Consider the following 20,588-nt stretch of genomic DNA (forward strand, 5'->3'; position numbering starts at 1 on the left):
GTATTTACTGTCCCTAATAGTCGATATATTAGAGACGGTTTGTTGTATGTCACTAATACAATACTTATTAGGCACAGTTCATACTGTCCCTAATATGATTTACTGTCCCTAATATGATTTATTGTTATTAGATTTGTATTATTATTATTTTTCTCATTTATTTATTTATTTATTTATTAGTTTTTACTCTGCTGGATTTGTGTTCTAGAAAAACTTATTAAACCAAAACATCCAGAACTAAAAAGTACATACATCCACAATATCATTCTAGAAAGAAAAAAACTGATTATCACCACAATATGGTGCCAACAAACGAGCTCTTAATCTCATGATGAAACTACAAATTCTCCAGTTTTGTAAACAAGAACTAAAAGTATGTACTAGCTGCTTTAACATCAAATGGTTACAAACATCCTCAAAAATTAAAACATCATTTTAAACTGAATGCAATCATGAAAATGCAGGCCAAAAAATACACGTACCAAAATAGTTAGAAATCAGCTAGCTAGCCATCAAAAAGCTCCAAAATATATCTACCAAAATAATTGTCTTTATTGTTCATTCAGGTGATTGTTGGCGGCTGCTGATACCAGCTTGGCAAGGCATGCTGCTGTTGGAAATGTGATGGAGAATGTTGATATTGGTGGAACCGTGGTGGTGGCGGCTGTTGGTGCTGTTGTTGCTGCTCAAGGAGGTGTTGTTGCTGCTCAAGTAGTTTCTGAATTGTATCCAACTTCTCCTCCAAACTTGTAACTTTCTCCGTAAGTTGTGCATTTTTTTCTTCAACATTTTTCACCCTTTTTCTAGAAGCCTCTTCAAAAGATGAGGATGCACGTTGATGGCTTGGAGCGACAAAACCATTTCCGAACCCACGACGATATCCCTTTCTGAATACCTAATTGGTTTTCCACTATCTCAACATCATTTATGATAGGACTAGTACCATCAGAATTGTGAGAAACTTGTGAAAACTTCTCTTTCATTTCTTGCTAAAATTAAGATTAATGTAGTGTTAAACATCAGTAGGTCAATAAAAAAATAATATTGCAATCAATAACTGAACAACTTTTTTTCATTCTAGACTAAAAAAAGGTTCTCAGTTCTATGGTCACCTTCTCTTCACTTTTCTTTTGATTTTTTGCATTTCTTCACTGTACTAATATTTCCTGCTTATTTTCCTCATTTGTAGTATTCTATTTTCATTTCAATACTGACACTAGGAAAAAACACAAAAACAATGTGTTGTACTGGTATGTTGTTTAGTATTGTCAGTTTTCCCAAAAGTTTCTTGTAATGTTTATCATACAGCTTATACTTCTGAAATTATTTGATATTTTGGATGATGTCATCTTAATTGTTTTTTGTTGTAGTCATGTGTCCTCTATGTCAATTTAATTTTTCCAGTCTGCTTTTTGCTCAGTTTTGTTTAATATATATATATATATATATATATATATATATATATATATATATTTTGAAGAAGATTAAGAAAATTGCTTTAATTATCATCACTTTTTCCATACATACTTTATATGATTTCTTCACGAGTCATGTTGAAGATCAGTTGACGCCCCTAGTGTGTTTGATTGCAGAGATATTTTGATTAAATTTCTTTCAATGCTAATTATAAGCCTGGTGATTATGATAAAATTGCTCTTCTTTTTAGTAATAATACCTCATTGAAGGAGACTTTAGCTAACTTATGTATTTGAGATAACTTTTATATGCAAATATAATTGTGCCCCCATTTTTGCCAATAGAACTACTAAAAATCAATTTATTTTTTTTTTTCTCCCCTAAAAATCATTTCAACCAGCCTACCAAGCAATAAATTCAATGTTGCATTCAAAAAATAAATAAATAAATTCATCCGAAACACAGTTTTATACATTTTATTTCTTCACTTAAGTCATGTTGAAGATCAATAGTCATAGGCAATGATAAGACACACAGCGAATGTTTTAAATGAAACCTAATGAAATATTAATGTCAATTCATTCCAACTTAATAAAATAAAAATAAAAATAAAAATAAAAACCACGTGTTTTCAAGCTTGAAATCAAATTTTAGCACCATTTCGAAAGCATATAAAGAGTATACAATTAACTTAGAGCAGACGCCCCCAGTGTGTTTGGCCACAGGCTATTCAGAAGTTTACCTTTTCATGGGGATTCATCTCTTTCTGCTATTATATAGAATAACAGTTCGTGTTTTGATTTGTTTGATACCCCTGATTTGCAGATGTTAGCACTATTCCATTCACTCTAATACATATATATTGTTATGGAGGATGGTACTTTTAATTTTAAAAGAGCTTGGGAGGTTTGTAGGTCCTATAATGTTTCCATTCACTCTAATACAGAATAACAATTGGCGTCTGGGATTGGCTTAATAATTCTTTTGATTGACATATGGATTGTCAAACCTTTGATGGCTTTCTTTTGTGGGCTATACACATGGTTGCTTCTTCTAGGCGATTTTCTATGATCGTCTCTACTATTGTATGGGCTATTTGGCAGGAAAGAAATTTGAGGATGTTTCCCTATATTCCATGTTCCTATTCTAATTTTCTCTTTTTTAGTATTTTTATTTATCCGGCCTTAGGTACCGGCAATGGGTGAGTCAAGATAACAAAGTACTTAAATCAAAAAAGGCATAAACACAATCAAATAAGGAGAAATCAAAAGAGTAGTACAAGCTAAAGACAAATAATAATGCACACACCATCAAAGAAAAACATATCTGGAAGATGAATTCCTTATGTTCTTAAGGATAAAGAAAAATAATAATAACAATTTCTATACCACACTCAAAGCAAGAAGAAATAGTAAATGTATCAGGGAATGCAACAAATCATGTATCAAGTTGTTTACTACACATACACACACAATCTTATTATCAGAACAGCAATTCATATATACTTCTACATATAAGTATATATACTGTAACTAATTTACTATACATACACACACAATCTTATTATCAAACAAGATGGCAATAATAACACATTAAGAAAAATAAAAAGAAAGTAAAATAGGGGGGAAAAAACTTACGTAGTTCTGCTTAGCTATCTCATTTACCCATCCAGTTTCTTCCCTAAAATGCGTGTCCTTGTACATGCGAATAGCAGGACCCTCCTCAGGACTTTCAACTTCCTCATCTTCTTCGTTTTGCCTTTCTTGCCTTTCTTAACTTTCTTTCAGCTACAACACAAAATATGATTTAGATGGATAATAAATTAAAAGTTTATAATTATTATTTTAAATATTACGTACATAAACATTATAGCGTCTGGCGAAAGACATCGATCCTTACTCAAGAGATGTTGCTTAACTTGTTTAATTTCAAGATATTCCTTGTTTTTGAAACGACGACATGGACATCGGGTAAAACCGCCTGTCTGTAAATGACGACTAGCCACCTTAATGAAGTTTTCTATGCCATCAAAATAGGTTCGACTACCCCTAGTGTGATGATGAATCCAAGACTTATCCATCTAACTGGTATTTTACATAAAATAAAAAATAAAAAAGTTAGAATATCAATTATAAACAAGTCATTTGACTTTAGAAAGAAAAAGAAAGAACAGATGGCCAGAAAAGAAAAAAAAGCATACAGATGGCGAATGCATTTTCTAATACACTTAAAGACTGGCCTTCAAAACCAAAGTAGTTAATGCATGTAAAGAAACCAAGAGAAACTAAAAATCTGTGTATATTAAGTATCTCTCTTGATTTCTCATCCTCTACTCTTAATTTCTCTTCCACATGCAGTATTTTTGCTTATTTTTATTTTTCAAATTTTTCTTATTTATAATGCTTTTTCATGTAAGTAATAAATCCTAACACTCTTCCAACTGACATGAAAAATAAAATAAAAAATCAATCCAAACTTTTCCAAAGAAGAAACTAAATCTTAACAAACATAATCTGTAAGTGGAATACTGTAGGCCAAAAATTCAGCAAAAAAGAGATTAAACGAACATTTGGCATATCATGCATGCAAGAGTTCGATCATAATCAAGTTTAGGACTTGTATAATATATACGTTGATTAATTTAGTCATATTTTCATACTTCACTATCTTCTTTTGAAGATGAGACTCGTGAGAGTTTTAAATGGAACAACAATAATGCCATTTCTCAGTTTACATAAAATAAAATAAAATAAAACTTAGAAATTAATCTAAACAGAATGTAGTATTATTATTGATCTAAACTTAAATGTAAATGAAATTATTGTAGATGCCACAATTTTAAATTATAAACTTGTAAACTTTTAATAATTTCAAACATTCAATATATTAAAAATGTAAGATATGTTGTGTCTATGCAAGAACAAACTAGTTAGCTAGGATGAGGAGACGATCATAGCTGTAGTGGGGGAGTAGTGACTAATATAACATGTTTGAAAAAAGTTAAAATAAGGTGCATTACATTGTAACATTTACTGAGTTCTTTGTTTTTTTTTTTTCCATTATTTTTTTTTTTTTTTAGGGTACAACATCTGAGAGGACCCGATCCTATGATAAAGACTATAACTCAGCAGGGCAAACCCAAAGCCCAATCCAAAAAAAATCAGGTTTTGGCAATGTTATTTGGAATTTGGTCTAGGCTTGGATTCATTCGTGTTTAGCAACCCAAAATCCAACCCGAACCTGTCATGAATTAGCTAACATTTTTTTTTCAAGGTAGAAGTGTTAGATGAGTTAGAAAGTTAAGCTAGATTCTATTATTTTCCTACATTAATGCATATTCCTACATACATGGTTGGGTGTGGTGAATGTATTTTTTACCTTCATTTGCTTTGTGATTTGTGGTCAAGAGATCAAGTTGGAAGTTCTCCACCTGGTTTAAGAACTTTCTAGACTCTATCATGCAGAATCTAATCCATTGGAAATTTTCCAACCTTGTTTTGAGATTTTTGAAAGGTTTTAAAGTTCAACTGGTTGAAATTAATCGGTTGCAGAGACACATTATTTTTGGATATATTTTATATTCTTTTTCAAATAAAATTAGTTAAGGTGTCCAATAGAATTTTGACAATACTTTTTTACTTTGACTTGAACGACGAGAAAGTATTAAATATCTAGGGACCAGGGTCATTCCAACCCTTAAATGTTAGTTTGTAATAATTCAATGAATATAGAATGTTCGTACGAATTTTTATTGGCCTGTTGCGTGAATTATACATGGATTAATTGTTGTAGCCTTTTTCCTATCTAAACCCAGTTAACCACACACCCTTGGCATTAATATTAGATACAACAAAAAATAGACAAATCTTTCAAATTAAGTGCAGTCTTTGTCATTTATCCCCTGATCTTGTTACAGTTTGAGTGTATGAAGAAATCATAGAATTAACATCAGCATAGTATAGAATTTAGCATAAATTCGTGCATGAGAGTTCCTGAATCAATACGAATCATTAAAAAAAAAAAGTCATAGACATTATCCATCAATTAGATACAGAGGTTCTTGCTAATCCAATATCTAAAGCAGAGAGTATTTATGAATTTTCTGTTTTAATCCTATAAAAAACATAGCAAAAAAGCAAATATACAAATCTAAAAATCACCGGAAAAAAAAAATTAATATAAAAAATAAAAAACACTTACAACACTAGTAGAAGAATAAGTAGAGACACTGAACTTCTAGTCGCTCTGGTAGTCCTTGTAGAGAAAATCTGCGACACGAAACAAACAAGCAATTCATAGAAAACATTCCAAACTATCAATCCAAAAAACTAAGACAAATGAATGGGATATTCCAAAAATATAAAGGACTGGCACTTTACGTGTTCAACTAAACGTTGTGATAAGATGACGGACCTGTTGCAGGGAGTGTCTAGAATGGGAAAGTGGGTGAGATCAGAAGACAAAGAAGCCATAAGAAGAATATTCAAAAATGAAAAAGCAGGGTTTGTGAGAAGATAATGGACCTGTTGATGGACGGACTTTGCTACCTCTCAATTGAATTAAATTAGACATTCACCCAATTAGACGAAGAAGAAGCCAATAAACTGCAAATTATATACTACTAAGATCAATCAACAAAACCCACAAAAAGCAAACACTCAAGTTTTGTGTGTCTGAAGCATTCATGTTAATTATATGTGTATATGTGTGTATATAGTGAATGTATAAGCAGTTAGGGTTCATTAATTGGGAAATAAGGGAATTGAGGAGTGAAAATTACCGGCGGTGGGATTAATGTTGAAGACGGCTGAGAGTGTTAGAGGACTCGTCGATAGGAGAGCAAAGGAAGTTAGGAAAGATCGTTTCCAGCTGCTGCTGTTGGGGGGCTCTTCAAGACCTCACCTTCACAAAGAGAAAATCTAAGGCTACGACTTCAATTGAAAAGAAATAGATCGATTGGGGAAGACCAAACCAATTTCAGATAGAGGACGGAAGGAGAAGATCGACCTAGGGCAAGAAATAGTCTTCAGACACAGAGCGCATCGAATAAGAAATTTAGCAAAGTGATCCCTCATGGATTACATGTACAGATCTATACTTAATTGAAAAGAAATAGATCAGTTGGGGAAGAACAAACCAGTTTGAAAGAGAGGACGGAAGGAGAAATCGAGCTAGGGCCGGCAAGAAACAATCTTCAGACACACATCGAATAAGAAATATATATACAGATATATACTTAACTTGACCAAAACTACATCGTTTATATATATATAGTTAATTAAAGACGGTAACTTTACCGTCCCAAAAGCGTATTTTGACAATTTTTTATTAAAAAAATATAATTTCACTTAAATATCCTTTTGGGACGGTAACATTACCTTCCCAAAAGGCTATTTTGATAATTTTTTTATTAAAAAAATTTATAATTTCACCAAAAATGGCGCTAAGTTTTTTCGCCACCAGATTGGAGGGCGCGCTAATTTTTTTTTAGTCTATTAGGGACGGGAAGGAATGTAGTGTTACCAAAAAGGGTGTCTTTAGGGACAGTTTCTCTACTGTCCCTAAAGGACTGTCACCAATACCCCTAATTCTTGTAGTGACACTCGCCTCCATGCTTATCTCTGCCCTCCCTCCCCTCCTCATTAGATTCCTTCTGCTGAAGGAACTCAGAAGCTGGGTCACCATCAGATTCAGATACCATGAGAGTTCAAATAACTTAGTGCATTGGTTGATCGATATCTCCAGCAAAACCCTCCACTTCTCTCCACCGTGGTACACCGTACCACCTCGTCTACCATCACCACTGCCGCCGCATAAAACTTGCAAGGGAAGTCGTGCCAAAATAAAGAATTTAAAGCATAAAATAGAATCATGTTTGTCAAGTAAGATAGACAAAATAGATAAATGACATGAATCTATAAAAGTGATATGATGTGAATATGTTAAGCAGTAAGAGTGTATAATACATCCAATATGGAAAATCACAGGCATTGGGCATGAATGAGATAGCATGGACACAAGATAAGATGCATGGAATGTATATATGAAATCTGTGAAGTTCGATCGATCACAAAAATTGTGAGATCGATCTCACTTGATCGATCTGAGAAATTGAGAAACTAAGTTTGATCGATCTTACTTGATCGATTTGAGAAATATGTTCGATCGATCGAACTCTGTGAAGAACGTGGACAGTCACAGATCTGTGACGTGGGTGACACGGGGCCTTCACGAACAAGGTCGTGGGCCCATCAACACAACATAGCATCAATCCTATTCACTTGTACGAGGCCCATACTCCCAAAATACAATCAAAAATACAAAATTTAACAGAATATATATACACATATATACACATATATACATAAAGCTTCAAACTTCATCAATGGTGATTTTCAACATTAAAAGAGCATGGATCTAACATTTAAAGCAAGTATATATCAAATCGAAGCTTGAATCAAAAGGATGGATTCGGATCTCACCTAGAAATCAAGAGAGAGATGTGGAAACTCGAAGGGGTGAGATGCGAAATCCAAGAGGAGAGAGAGAAAGATTCGGGATGAGCTGAAGCTCGTCAGAGGTCTTGCCGGAGATGGAGAAGATTGGGTGTTGCGGCGACGAGGGATAGGGTTTGGAAGAGGGTTAGATCGATCTTTGAAATCAATCTTGAAACCCTCGGTTTCATTTTTAAAAACTTTCCCCAACCAATTCGATCGATCCAACTGTTGTGATCTCTCCTTGAAAACTTTTTTTTTTTTTTTATAAAAAAACATTTAAAATTTAAAATTTAAAACTAAAAATTAAAAATGAAAGTTTTTTGGATTTTTGAAGAATTAAAATAAAATAAAATCTTTTTGGGATTTTTGGAAAATAAAATAAAATAAAATAGAAATATTTTTAGAATTTTGAAAATTAAAAGTCAAACAAAGTCAAAGATGGTGAGATGAAGAACAGAGATCGATCTGAACAAAATGTTCGATCGATCTGACAGAGAGCTAAAAATATGCAGGTTTTTGGGTTCAGAAATTTGTCTCAGTGTTGGAACTCAAGATCGATCGAACTTGAGGTTTGAATCGATCGAAGGACTTATGATCGATCTGAGAATAAGTTCGAACGATGGGACAGAGAGGTGATTTGGATGCAGGTGGATGCAGGTTGAAAATTTTTTTAAGTGTTGGATGCAGGTAGAAGTTCGATCGATCGAACTCTCATTTGAGATCGATCGAACTTATGCAAAATGCTCAATCACAACATAAATGTGCATGCAATCCTAATCACAGTTCCTAGCAATGCATATGAACCAAAAACAAGTATCTAGACTTCGCAAGAAATGAAATTAAAGATAGAAATAAGGGAGGAATAGGGTTTTGACACCCTACGAAATGTCGTGCTAGTCTTTAATAACTCTAGCAAGATGTTGAGCTCTTTTAGCCCGGATCAAACATCTTGTAGTGTGTAATACCCCTAAAATTAAAAAGGATAAAATTGGAATTTAAATTTCATTCTATGTGCATTTTTGTCTATTGATTTTGTAATTGTTGTATTTTGTTTGTTTTATTTTAAATTGTATTTTAAATGCCTTATTTGGTTAATTATTTAATTGTCTTATTTTCTTTATTTGAATTATGGTTTGTTTAGTTATCTGAGTTATTGTATTGTTTGTTTTATTTTAAATTGTATTTTAAATGCCTTATTTGGTTAATTATTTAATTGTCTTTAATAGGTGCTTAAGTAGAAGTTGAATTAATAGTTTTCAGTTATGATTTCTTGGAGCCGTCATACAAGTATTTAACGTGTATGTGACTTAAGTTTATGGGCCGACTCTAGTTTAATTAGGGTTCTGCCTTCACTCTAGTTTAAATAGGGTTTTCTAAAAGCCTATATATATACGTATATGAGTTTCACTAAGGGTTTTGGAAGAACCCTATTCACGGCACAGTAAAAATAGAACGTAACAGAGAGAGAGTTGAGAGAACAGAGGCAATGGTAAGAGCTACCAAGGACAAGAATAGAGAGGGTCAAAGGAGGGTTGTGGTGGATTAGATCACACCCATAGGAGGCTTGACGGAAGTTAGTAGTTGCCGGAAACTTAAAGACGACGCAGGGATTTCATAACTGAAATCACAGGCAAGTTCCTCTCTTTCTCCTTCTCTTTGGCTCTTGTTCTGTGCACCTAGATAATCTCTAGGGTTTAATCAATCAATAACTAGAAGTTATATGTTTAATATATGTTATATGAATGATCTGTTTGTCGTAAATTCAAATCTGTTTGCAGTTCATGTATTAACCGCTCCCAGTTTTGTTCTTAAAAGCATATTAAGTTCTGTTGTAATGTTTGTTACTGTACTTGCTTCCATCTTCTATAAACGAACCATGGGGATATTAATGGGGTGATAGAAGACCTTAGGTTCAGTATTATTGACGAACAAAGGGGTTGGAATGGAGCTGTGGTTGCAAAATAGTTCAGTGTTGTCCCTAAAGCATGTCTAGTTCGGTAGCAAATTTGATCTATGTAATTGATTTAAATGGTTAAAATCAAACCTTTGGGATGCTAGTGAATATTAATAAGACCCTTAGGATCAGTTTTTGAAACCAACTGAAGGGCAGAAACATGCCGGAGAAGAAGCAGAAAGTTAGAACGGAGCAGAACGGGGACAAAGGCTCTCAAAGGAGGTGAGAGCCGGCTCCATGGATGTGGGAGCCGGCTCCCATACTCATTGAGCCGGCTCTACATTCTTAGAGCCGGCTCCAGGCTCAAAAAAGAGCCTGCTCTTGGAATTTAGAGCAGGCTCTTTCAAATAGTAGTTTTCTGAATTTTTTTTCTACGAACTGTTTGGATACTGTTGGAGCATGGGAACGTTTCTGTTGAATCTGGGGTTTTACAAAGGGATTAGAGGGTTGGATTTGAGAGTTATTAAGTCCTTAAATTGAGTAAGGTTGACCTCTAAGTGAATGAAATTAACAATGCGCTAATTTAACAATTGTGCGTACGGTTAACGGCTGGAAGGAGATTTGTTGTCTAGTTTTCATTTGACAACTTAGGGTGCTATATAATGATTCTAAATGAAGATTAAAAGCACAGTGAAGTCTTTTAAATTAATAAATTGGACTTGGGCATAGGGCATGCCTCTGTGCTAAAAGATAAAACAGAATACAAGTATACAACTTTGTAAGCTATTACCGGATGGAAGGAATTAAATTGCTTAAATTAATGTAGTGATTTATCGGACTATAATATGATTATAGAATTTATTTTAATGCTTGATAGAGTCATTGATATATTAGATTTGATCTATGTATGCTCTGGATGGTAGTTGCCGAATTATTAATTGTTTCCTGCAACTTTATGGTTTAACTCTTGGATTTAAATTGTTGAAATACTAAATACTCTTCTGCAATTATTTAGGAGGGTTTTGGATTGTAAATTGCTAAACTGTTAATTATATGTTGTAATTTACATGGTTTGGATGTTAATTGTGGACTCTTATATATTATTCTACAATTATTTGGATTATTGGTTTGAACTGTACATATTGTAGTATCACATATACTATTCTGCAGTTATTTGGATATTTGGTTTTGGACTGTAAATTACTTGTTAATTATTTATATGTTGTAATTTACATGGATATAGAGGATTATATGCACCGGTATGGGACGGTGACATACAAGGTATGGTTTAGCTCAAAACGTTAATTCAGACCTTATGGATTTTAATTGGTGAACAGTTTTATCTGTTTAATCAATTATATGGATATTGTGGATTGTATGCACTGGTATGGGACGGTGGCATACTAGGGACAAACTGATTCAAAATAACTCAGTCCTACCTATTTTGGATTAAGGGTTCGAATTATAAAAACATAATTCTCCTTATATTTAAGTCTGTGCAGCTGAATAAGCTGAACGACTTATTGGATTTCCTATGGATGGATATGAATGGATTTTAAATATATGTTTATGGTACCACGAGAGGAGCTTGAGTCTCAGACTCGTTGGTTAGGGTGCGTATATGCAGTGGATGCGTAACTGGCTATAGTAGATTGAGGTGTACCCTGTTAGGTCTAGGTACTCATGCCCACCTTCGGGTGCGTTTTCTCATGTTGCCTTCTATTCAGGTTGAGACCCCTACAATAGACCAGTGAATGTCCCTTAGTGTGGATATATCTATATGTATGGACTAGATAGCTATTGTTGAGATATCTAGGGTGTATCTGCGTATCGAGTCACTGTTTGGATTGTAGTTAGAGAAGAATTTGCATGTGGGCCTGACCCACTCTTATTTTTACAGGTGTTCGTTAGTTCCAGACATAGAGCTGGATCGTGCTGAGCAGATACAGTTATTCACTCCACCGATGACCAGGGTTTTATTTCATATTTTTGACTTGGGATTCATTTCCAATCTTTTGAGTTCAGTGAGATATTTTAGGGGTCCACTAGATGGATTCCCGAGTTGTAATAGGAATGGAGAAGTAGGATGTATCAGAATCATTCTTTGTTAATTAAATTTTATTCTGAGATTTTTAGATTATTATTCTAGTTTCTTTTAAGCAATTTATTTATTTATTTATTTTTTTCTTTTCTTATTTGTATTCTGTGTTCGATTACTGCTAATTGATTTGATATCCTCGGGCTATCGGGCGTTGGCCTGGCCAACCCGCATCCGGAAATTCGGGGGTATCACAGTTGGTATCAGAGCACTCCAGGTTCTAGTGTCCTTAGGAGTGTTTTCGTTATAAGACTTCTGCGTTGCATCTCTTAAAAACTTAGAGCCATATTAGGATTCGTTGTACTCTTGTTACGATTCGGTAGGAGGAGATGATGTCAATTATATTCCATAGTTATGGAATGGTTGACACTAGGAGGAGGATCAGGTTCAGAGCGAAAGCGATATGGACCCAACGGAGTAAAGGAGGAGGTTGTCAAGTTCTTTGTCAGAAACAGAACTTGGGGATCAAAGATTTAGTCCTAAGGGTGGCAATACTTAGACAGTATATGCCAGGACCGGATTAAGATGTCGGTGTTAGGTCTGTATATCGGGGCCAACACAAATTTCAGATATTCTCAAAAATGAGACAATCGAATAGTAGGATTCTGAAAAGGGTCCTAAGGGAGGAAATTTTAGTGTCTCCAAGAAAGGGGATGTTAAAGCTTGAAGATGAAGGATCACAAGGAGGTGATCTCATTCATCAGCAGTATGGTGAATGATACTAGTAGAATTGGTGTAGATCAATCTACATGTGGATAAATTTTTTTGTCATCTCTTAGAGAGTCAATTGAAACAGTACTCTTCGGTTGGAAATCGGATAGAGTTCTCATTAGAACAAAGACATGATTTTATATCACATTCTGGAGCGAATGGGGATTAGGTTGTGACGGTCTATGGTACGTTGTAAAACCACGATAGACGGTTTACATTCCGCGTATAAGAAGGATAAGGGGTAAGCCTTTGGTATTTGTTTAGGCAAAAGAATGTTGCTTTTAAGCTATGGTTACAGACAGGTTTCAAGGTTGGATGATTACCAACGAAACTACGAAATGAACTTTTGCGACATAATTTGTGAACTTGAGTTCAAATGAGGTTTTCTTCGCTGGAATGGAGGATGTTTTAATTAGAAATTATATTTTGGTTGTTTTGTTGCATTGTGTGTATCTATGTATTTAATTTTGTTATTTTGTGTTGCATTTTACTACTATGTGTTTCATTTTGTTGTTACGTGTTTTATTTTTGTTAATTTGTTCGGATTGAGAGTATGGAGTTGTTGGGGACACCAGTATGTGATCAACCAATTATTATTTTGATGACGTAGATAATAGCGCTATGTACGCTAGGATTTGTAAATAAATGGTCATATGATTGGGTAGAAACACAAACTCCTAGCCAATCTATTGGACTTGGATGTGCATCAATATGGTACCTTAATTAGGATGGGATAGCTTAACTACCAATACGAGTCCAATAATTTACAATGATTAGTTGGATATATTCTACACTAGGTAGGGATTTGTTTTTTTACAACACTATAAGAATGGTGGTTGTGAATATCTTGGGGGATTCGTGAGGTTGTGGTTGGTAAAGATCGCTGTAATGCCACTATGGATTGGACGAAGGATTTCGGGCTGGTAGGTACTTATCGGGATGACGCCGACTGAGGATAGTGGACTGATTTAAATTATATCAATCTATTCGTAATTCAGACATTGTTTTACGAGGGTGTCACTTGGAGGGGTGGCTGGAATTGAACCTAGAGGAGGAACCAAAGTTTCTACACTACAAAAAAATGTGGAATTTTTTTTTTAGGGTCCTAATTTACAATAATTAGTTGTTGCTTTGACATTGATGACTATATGGAGGATGGGAAAAGTTTCATAAGCTTTTGAAGCAGGACAAGGAGTCAAATTAACACTATTTATATTATAAAGGTAGGGTGTGTCAAAGATAGGATGGTGAGACCGGTTAGCTATTATAAAGAAGCGGTGCACGGTGTGCGTGAAAAAGTTATACTGCATGGTTAGCTATTGATGATGCTCCAAATTAAGTACTGGGTGCAGATGGAATTTGGTGGTACCAGACTAATGGTACTTTTGGTAGCAGATTGGGAGGAGGATGATGGGACTGAGATTCACAACACTTAGTTCTTTCTTCATTCTGGCAGATAATATGATTTCTAAATTAAATCAGCTCAGATCTTGTTTATTTCAAACTAGTGAAATATCAGTTCATATAAATAGAGGGGATTACAAGACGACTTAGATGCATCAAAGTGGTAATTCGCACTTTGCGTTACATTCTGGTTGGTGGAAGGGAACATGGATGAGGACGCTCGAAACAACTGATAGGAGTTTTCGGTTAGTTGTTACATTCAGAGTTGGGGTCTTAGTTTATACACTAATGACACTTGCTTTTACCAAGGCAATTAAGGGGGTCAAATTCAAATATCGGAGCTGACCCTGGAGGCAGTGTTACCTTACTCAGACAGAGTATAAGGTACTAACGGAGGATTTGTCGCATCTATGAATATTGTCGGAGTGACTGAGATATAAAATTTGTAGAAATTTTTCTTGGTACACTCGAATGGTTATACGGAACATCAGGACATCAAATGTCCGTTCTAGTGACTAGGTTTAGAAAGAGACATGTATATAACTGTCTAAATGAGTCTCCCCAGTTAGAAAGATAACCGGAGGTCATTGGCGATTTTTGGCACTGCCTAAATTACAATGGGAGTAAGACTAATTCTCATAATGTTCTCTTTTGGATTTCGTATTAGTTCTACATTGTACTGATAATAGAGGTATAGCTGTGCTTCATATCTCTCAACGGGGGATTGGATCGAGAATGTATATTTGATAATGGAGGAGATACTTGGGATAGATATCCTAGGTTTTTATGGGAAGTTGGAAGTGTTTACTTCATTTCTCATCGTGATGGCACCAGAAGGTTTGCGGGGGAAGCAAGGTGTGTTGTCAGGGAAGGTCAGTTGTTAGGTATTAAATTTCTTTTTCCGGGATGGTGTTATTAAAACACTAGGATGGACGCATAGACGTTTTGCCAGTCTATGCTATGGAATTGGAAGAATGTGGATCTTTATCCTATATAAACAAATGTAGGTACGAATGAGTAGTTGCTAAATCCAACTTATATGTTGAATAATTTTGTGTTTTCTTTATATCGGACCCGTAGATGGTTCTGGGAAGTTTTGGAATTCAGTGGAGCTCCTACGCAACAGTAACGTCCACAATGGAACGATAATGAATGTTAATGAGAATAATTCAGAGTTTCATGAATTCCGAGGACGGAATTCCGTTTGTTAGGGGGGAAGAATGTAATACCCCTAAAATTAAAAAGGATAAAATTGGAATTTAAATTTCATTCTACGTACATTTTTTTCTATTGATTTTGTAATTGTTGTATTTTGTTTGTTTTATTTTAAATTGTATTTTAAATGCCTTATTTGGTTAATTATTTAATTGTCTTATTTTCTTTATTTGAATTATGATACTATGTATATCATACATATATACATATATATATGTGTGTGTATGTGTGTCTGTGTGTGTGTTTGTAACTTTGTTTTATTTTAAATTGTATTTTAAATGCCTTATTTGGTTAATTATTTAATTGTCTTTAATAGGTGCTTAAGTAGAAGTTGAATTAACAGTTTTCAGTTAGGGTTTCTTGGAGCCGTCATACAAGTATTTAACGTGTATGTGACTTAAGTTTGTGGGCCGACTCTAGTTTAATTAGGGTTCTGCATTAGCTCTAGTTTAAATAGGGTTTTCTAAAGGCCTATATATATACGTGTATGAGTTTTACTAAGGGTTTTGGAAGAACCCTATTCACGGCACAGTAAAAATAGAACGTAACAGAGAGAAAGTTGAGAGAACAGAAGCAATGGTAAGTGCTACCAGGGACAAGAACAGAGAGGGTCAAAGGAGGGTTGTGGTGGATTAGATCACACCCATAGGAAGCTTAAAGGAAGTTAGTAGTTGCCGAAAACTTAGAGACGACGCAGGGATTTCATAACTGAAGTCACAGGCAAGTTCTTCTCTTTCTCCTTCTCTTTGGCTCGTGTTCTGTGCACCTAGATAATCTCTAGGGTTTAATTAATCAATAACTGGAAGTTATATGTTTAATTTATGTTATATGAATGATCTGTTTGTCGTAAATTCAAATCTGTTTACAGTTCATGTGTTAACCGCTCCCAGTTTTGTTCTTAAAAGCATATTAAGTTCTGTTGTAATGTTTGTTACTGTACTTGCTTCCATATTCTATAAATGAACCATGGGGATATTAATGGGGTGATAGAAGACCTTAGATTCAGTATTATTGAGGAACAAAGGGGTTGGAATGGAGCTGTGGTTGCAAAAAAGTTCAGTGTTGTCCTTAAAGCATATCTAGTTCGGTAGAAAATTTGATCTATGTAAAATATTTAAATGGTTAAAATCAAACCTTTGGGATGCTAGTGGATATTAATAAGACCCTTAGGATCAGTTTTTGAAGCCAACTGAAGGGCAGAAACATGCCGGAGAAGAAGCAGAAAGTCAGAACGGAGCAGAACGGGGACAGAGGCTCTCAAAGGATGTGAGAGCCGGCTCCATGGATGTGGGAGCCGGCTCCCATACTCATTGAGCCGGCTCTACATTCTTAGAGCCGGCTCCAGGCTCAAAAAAGAGCCTGCTCTTGGAATTTAGAGCAGGCTCTTTCAAATAGTAGTTTTCTGAATTTTTTTTCTACGAACTGTTTGGATACTGTTGGAGCATGGGAACGTTTCTGTTGACTCTGGGGTTTTACAGAGGGATTAGAGGGTTGGCTTTGAGAGTTATTAAGTCCTTAAATTGAGTAAGGTTGACCTCTAAGTGAATGAAATTAACAGTGCGCTAATTTAACAATTGTGCGTACGGTTAACGGCTGGAAGGAGATTTGTTGTCTAGTTTTAGTTTGACAACTTAGGGTGCTATATAATGATTCTAAATGAAGATTACAAGCACAGTGAAGTCTTTTAAATTAATAAATTGGACTTGGGGCATAGGGCATGCCTCTGTGCTAAAAGATAAGACAGAATACAAGTGTACAACTTAGTACGCTATTACCGGATGGAAGGAATTAAATTGCTTAAATTAATGTAGTGATTTATTGGACAATAATATGATTATAGAATTTATTTTAATACTTGATAGAGTCATTGATATATTAGATTTGATCTATGTATGCTCTAGATGGTAGTTGCCGAATTATTAATTGTTTCCTACAACTTTATGGTTTAACTCTTGGATTTAAATTGTTGCAATACTAAATACTCTTCTGCAATTATTTAGGGGGGTTTTGGATTGTAAATTGCTAAACTGTTAATCATATGTTGTAATTTACGTGGTTTGGATGTTAATTGTGAACTCTTATATATTATTCTACAATTATTTGGATTTTTAGTTTGAACTGTACATATTGTAGTATCACATATACTATTCTGTAGTTATTTGGATATTTGGTTTTGGACTGTAAATTACTTGCTGATTATTTATATGCTGTAATTTACATGGATATGGAGGATTGTATGCACCGGTATGGGACGGTGACATACAAGGTATGGTTTAGCTCAAAACGTTAATTCATACCTTATGGATTTTAATTGGTGAACAGTTTTATCTGTTTAATCAATTATATGTATTTTGTGGATTGTATGCACCGATATGGGACGGTGGCATACTAGGAACAGACTGATTCAAAATAACTCAATCCTACCTATTTTGGATTAAGGGTTCGAATTATAAAAATATAATTCTCCTTATATTTAAGTCTGTGCAGCTGAATAAGCTGAACGACTTATTGGATTTCCTATGGATGGATATGAATGGATTTTAAATATATGTTTATGGTACCACGAGAGGTGCTTGAGTCTCAAACTCGTTGGTTAGGGTGCGTATATGCAGTGGATGCGTAGCTGGCTATAGTAGATTAAGGTGTACCCTGTTAGGTCTAGGTACTCATGCCCACCTTCGGGTGCGTTTTCGCATGTTGCTTTCTATTCAGGTTGAGACCCCTACTATAGTCCAGTGAATGTCCCTTAGTATGGATATATCTATATGTATGGACTAGATAGCTATTGTTGAGATATCTAGGGTGTATCTGCGTATCGAGTCACTGTTTGGATTGTAGTTAGAGTAGAATTTGCATGTGGGCCTGACCCACTCTTATTTTTACAGGTGTTCGTTAGTTCCAGACTTAGAACTGGATCGTGCTGAGCAGATACAGTTATTCACTCCACCGATGACCAGGGTTTTATTTCATATTTTTGACTTGGGATTCATTTCCAATCTTTTGAGTTCAGTGAGATATTTTTGGGGTCCACTAGATGGATTCCCGAGTTGTAATAGGAATGGAGAAGTAGGATGTATCAGAATCATTCGTTGTTAATTAAATTTTATTCTAAGATTTTTGGATTACTATTCTAGTTTCTTTTCAGCAATTTATTTTTTTTTTTTTTTTTCTTTTCTTATTTGTATTCTGTGTTCGATTATTGCTAATTGATTTGATATCCTCTGGTTATCGGGCGTGGGCCTGGCCAACCCGCATCCGGAAATTCGGGTCTATCACATAGTGCATCCCCTCCTCAATGGGGTGATAAGTGCTTTGAACTCCACCCAACAGTGGTTATTTAAGGAACTTGTTGGATTAAGCTCAAAAGATGTTTTCAATCCTTGGTCAATGTAATCTTTGGGCTTCCACACCCTTTCAAAACAAGATTTTAAAACAACTTTCTTTGGTTTCAAGGTTGAAGATGAACTTTTTGAAACCTTGGTCTCACACAAAAACTCAATTCCTTCACTTTTAAGGTTATGACATTTTTCTACAACATTAATCTCTTCATGCTTGTCAAATGAATTGGGGGTTAGATTAAAAATATTCAACTTTACCTTCATGTGGCCAAAAGAGATCTTCATTATCCCCGTCCTACAATTGATGTTGGCGTTCACGATTGCCAAGAAAGGACAGCCAAGGATAACGGGAATTTGGCTCTTAGGATTTGGGACCGGTTCCGTGTCAATGACAATAAAATCAATGGGAAAGAAGAATTTATCAATTTTAATCAATACATCCTCGATGATACCCCTAGGCTTTTTGATTGATCGGTCGGCAAGTTGCAAAACTATCGACGTTGGTTTTAAGTCTCCTAAACCTAATTTGACATAAACCGAGTATGGAAGAAGATTAACACTAGCTCCTAGGTCAAGAAGAGCCCGATTAATGACATGATCACCAATGATGCATGAAGTAGTAGGTGAACCGGGGTCCTTAAACTTGGGGAGAGTGTTGTGCTGCAAAATTGAGCTTACTTGCTCGGTTAAGACCACTTTTCTAAGTGTTTGGCTTTTGTTCTTCTCCTTTTGGGTGCACAAGTCCTTCAAGAATTTGGCATAAGCCAGAATTTGCTTGATTGCATCCAAAAGTAGAAGATTGACTTTCACTTGCCTAAACACGTCCATGATTTCATTGACTTTAGCGTTTTGTTTGTCATTTGAAATGGATCCTTTTAAGGCATCCGGAAATGGAGCTTTTGGTTCAAAAACCTTTTCAGAATTTTTCTTTAAAGCTTTTCAACACAAGAAGTTTTCAAATCATTTTGCAAATCTTTCTTTTCAAATCACTTTTTAACACGTTCTCATTTATATGGTCATGCATATACAATGAAGGAGGAATATGATATGAAACAGGACGAGTGTCAACTTGTGGTTGAACCGGTTCACTCTCTTCATTGGACACACCCACTTGGTTGTCCATAATCTTTCCACTTCTCAAGGTAGTCACCGCATTGACATGCTCTATTGTGTGACCTTCCGATGAGGAATGAGTCTCCACAACACATTGTTGCTTTTATGGGGCATTCAAAGGCATTTTTCCCTTCTCTCTTGCATTCAAAGTACTAGCTATTTGCCCTACTTGGGTTTCTAGCTTAGCAATGGATTGAGAGTGAGAATGAAGCAATTGTGTGTTTGCCTCTAAAGTGCCCAAAGCGGTCAAAACTTTCTCTTCAAAAGCGGGACTTCTAAGATTTCCTTGGGAATATGATTGATTAAGAAAATGAGAATTTGAAAATTGGTTTCCTTGTGATTGATATGATGATCTAAAACCTTGGGAACATTGGCCTTGCATTGGAGGTGGAATGTATTTTCCTTGAAAACCACCTTGGGAAGGGTTTGAGCCCTCCCCTTAGTTTTTCCAAGAGAAATTTGGGTGATTCCTCCAACTAAGATTGTAATGATTTCCATAAGGATTGTTCCCTTGATTAGCAAAAATAGCATTTACTTGTTCATGATGCTCACTTTGCACATGTCCATGGAGACAATTGGAAGTAGAATGTAAAACACTTGAACAAGTCCTACATGTCTCATTAGATGCATGATGAGAATGGTTAGGGAAGGAAGATACTTGATTCACCGAGTTTTTATTGATCAAAAATTGATCAAACCTTTGAGATAATGATTTCATTTCGGCGGTAATTTCATTGGAGTGGTCGACTTGATGTAAGTCAACACTCTTCCTGCCACTAGAATTTCTACCATTCTTTGAAGATAAAGTACGATACAAAGAATTTTCACTCATGCTCTCATAAAGACGCCACACGTCATCCTCATGCCTATCAATGTAAGAGCCACCCATGGAAGCATCAACC

The 20,588-nt window shown here is 35.1% G+C and overlaps 1 long non-coding RNA gene across 4 annotated transcripts; it reads right to left on the reverse strand.

Annotated features, from left to right (window-relative positions):
* Positions 1-278: 278 nt before the first annotated feature.
* Positions 279-6,586, reverse strand: LOC132311763 (uncharacterized). Of its 4 annotated transcripts, none has more exons than XR_009483095.1 (6): positions 5,940-6,586; positions 5,796-5,845; positions 5,617-5,684; positions 3,316-3,500; positions 3,054-3,203; positions 279-989 (listed from the first exon to the last, which is right to left on the reverse strand). It is a non-coding gene; the product is annotated as an uncharacterized LOC132311763 (long non-coding RNA). The 4 variants fall into 4 exon arrangements; XR_009483096.1 differs by having other exon boundaries at positions 280-989; positions 3,335-3,500; XR_009483097.1 differs by lacking the exon at positions 5,796-5,845 and having other exon boundaries at positions 280-989.
* Between the last annotated feature and the right edge of the window lie 14,002 nt (positions 6,587-20,588).

The sequence above is a fragment of the Cornus florida genome, unplaced genomic scaffold (genome assembly GCF_030987335.1).
Source record: "Cornus florida cultivar Cherokee Brave unplaced genomic scaffold, ASM3098733v1 CherokeeBrave_3.0.0_Hap2_Chr06, whole genome shotgun sequence".
NCBI lineage: Eukaryota > Viridiplantae > Streptophyta > Magnoliopsida > Cornales > Cornaceae > Cornus > Cornus florida.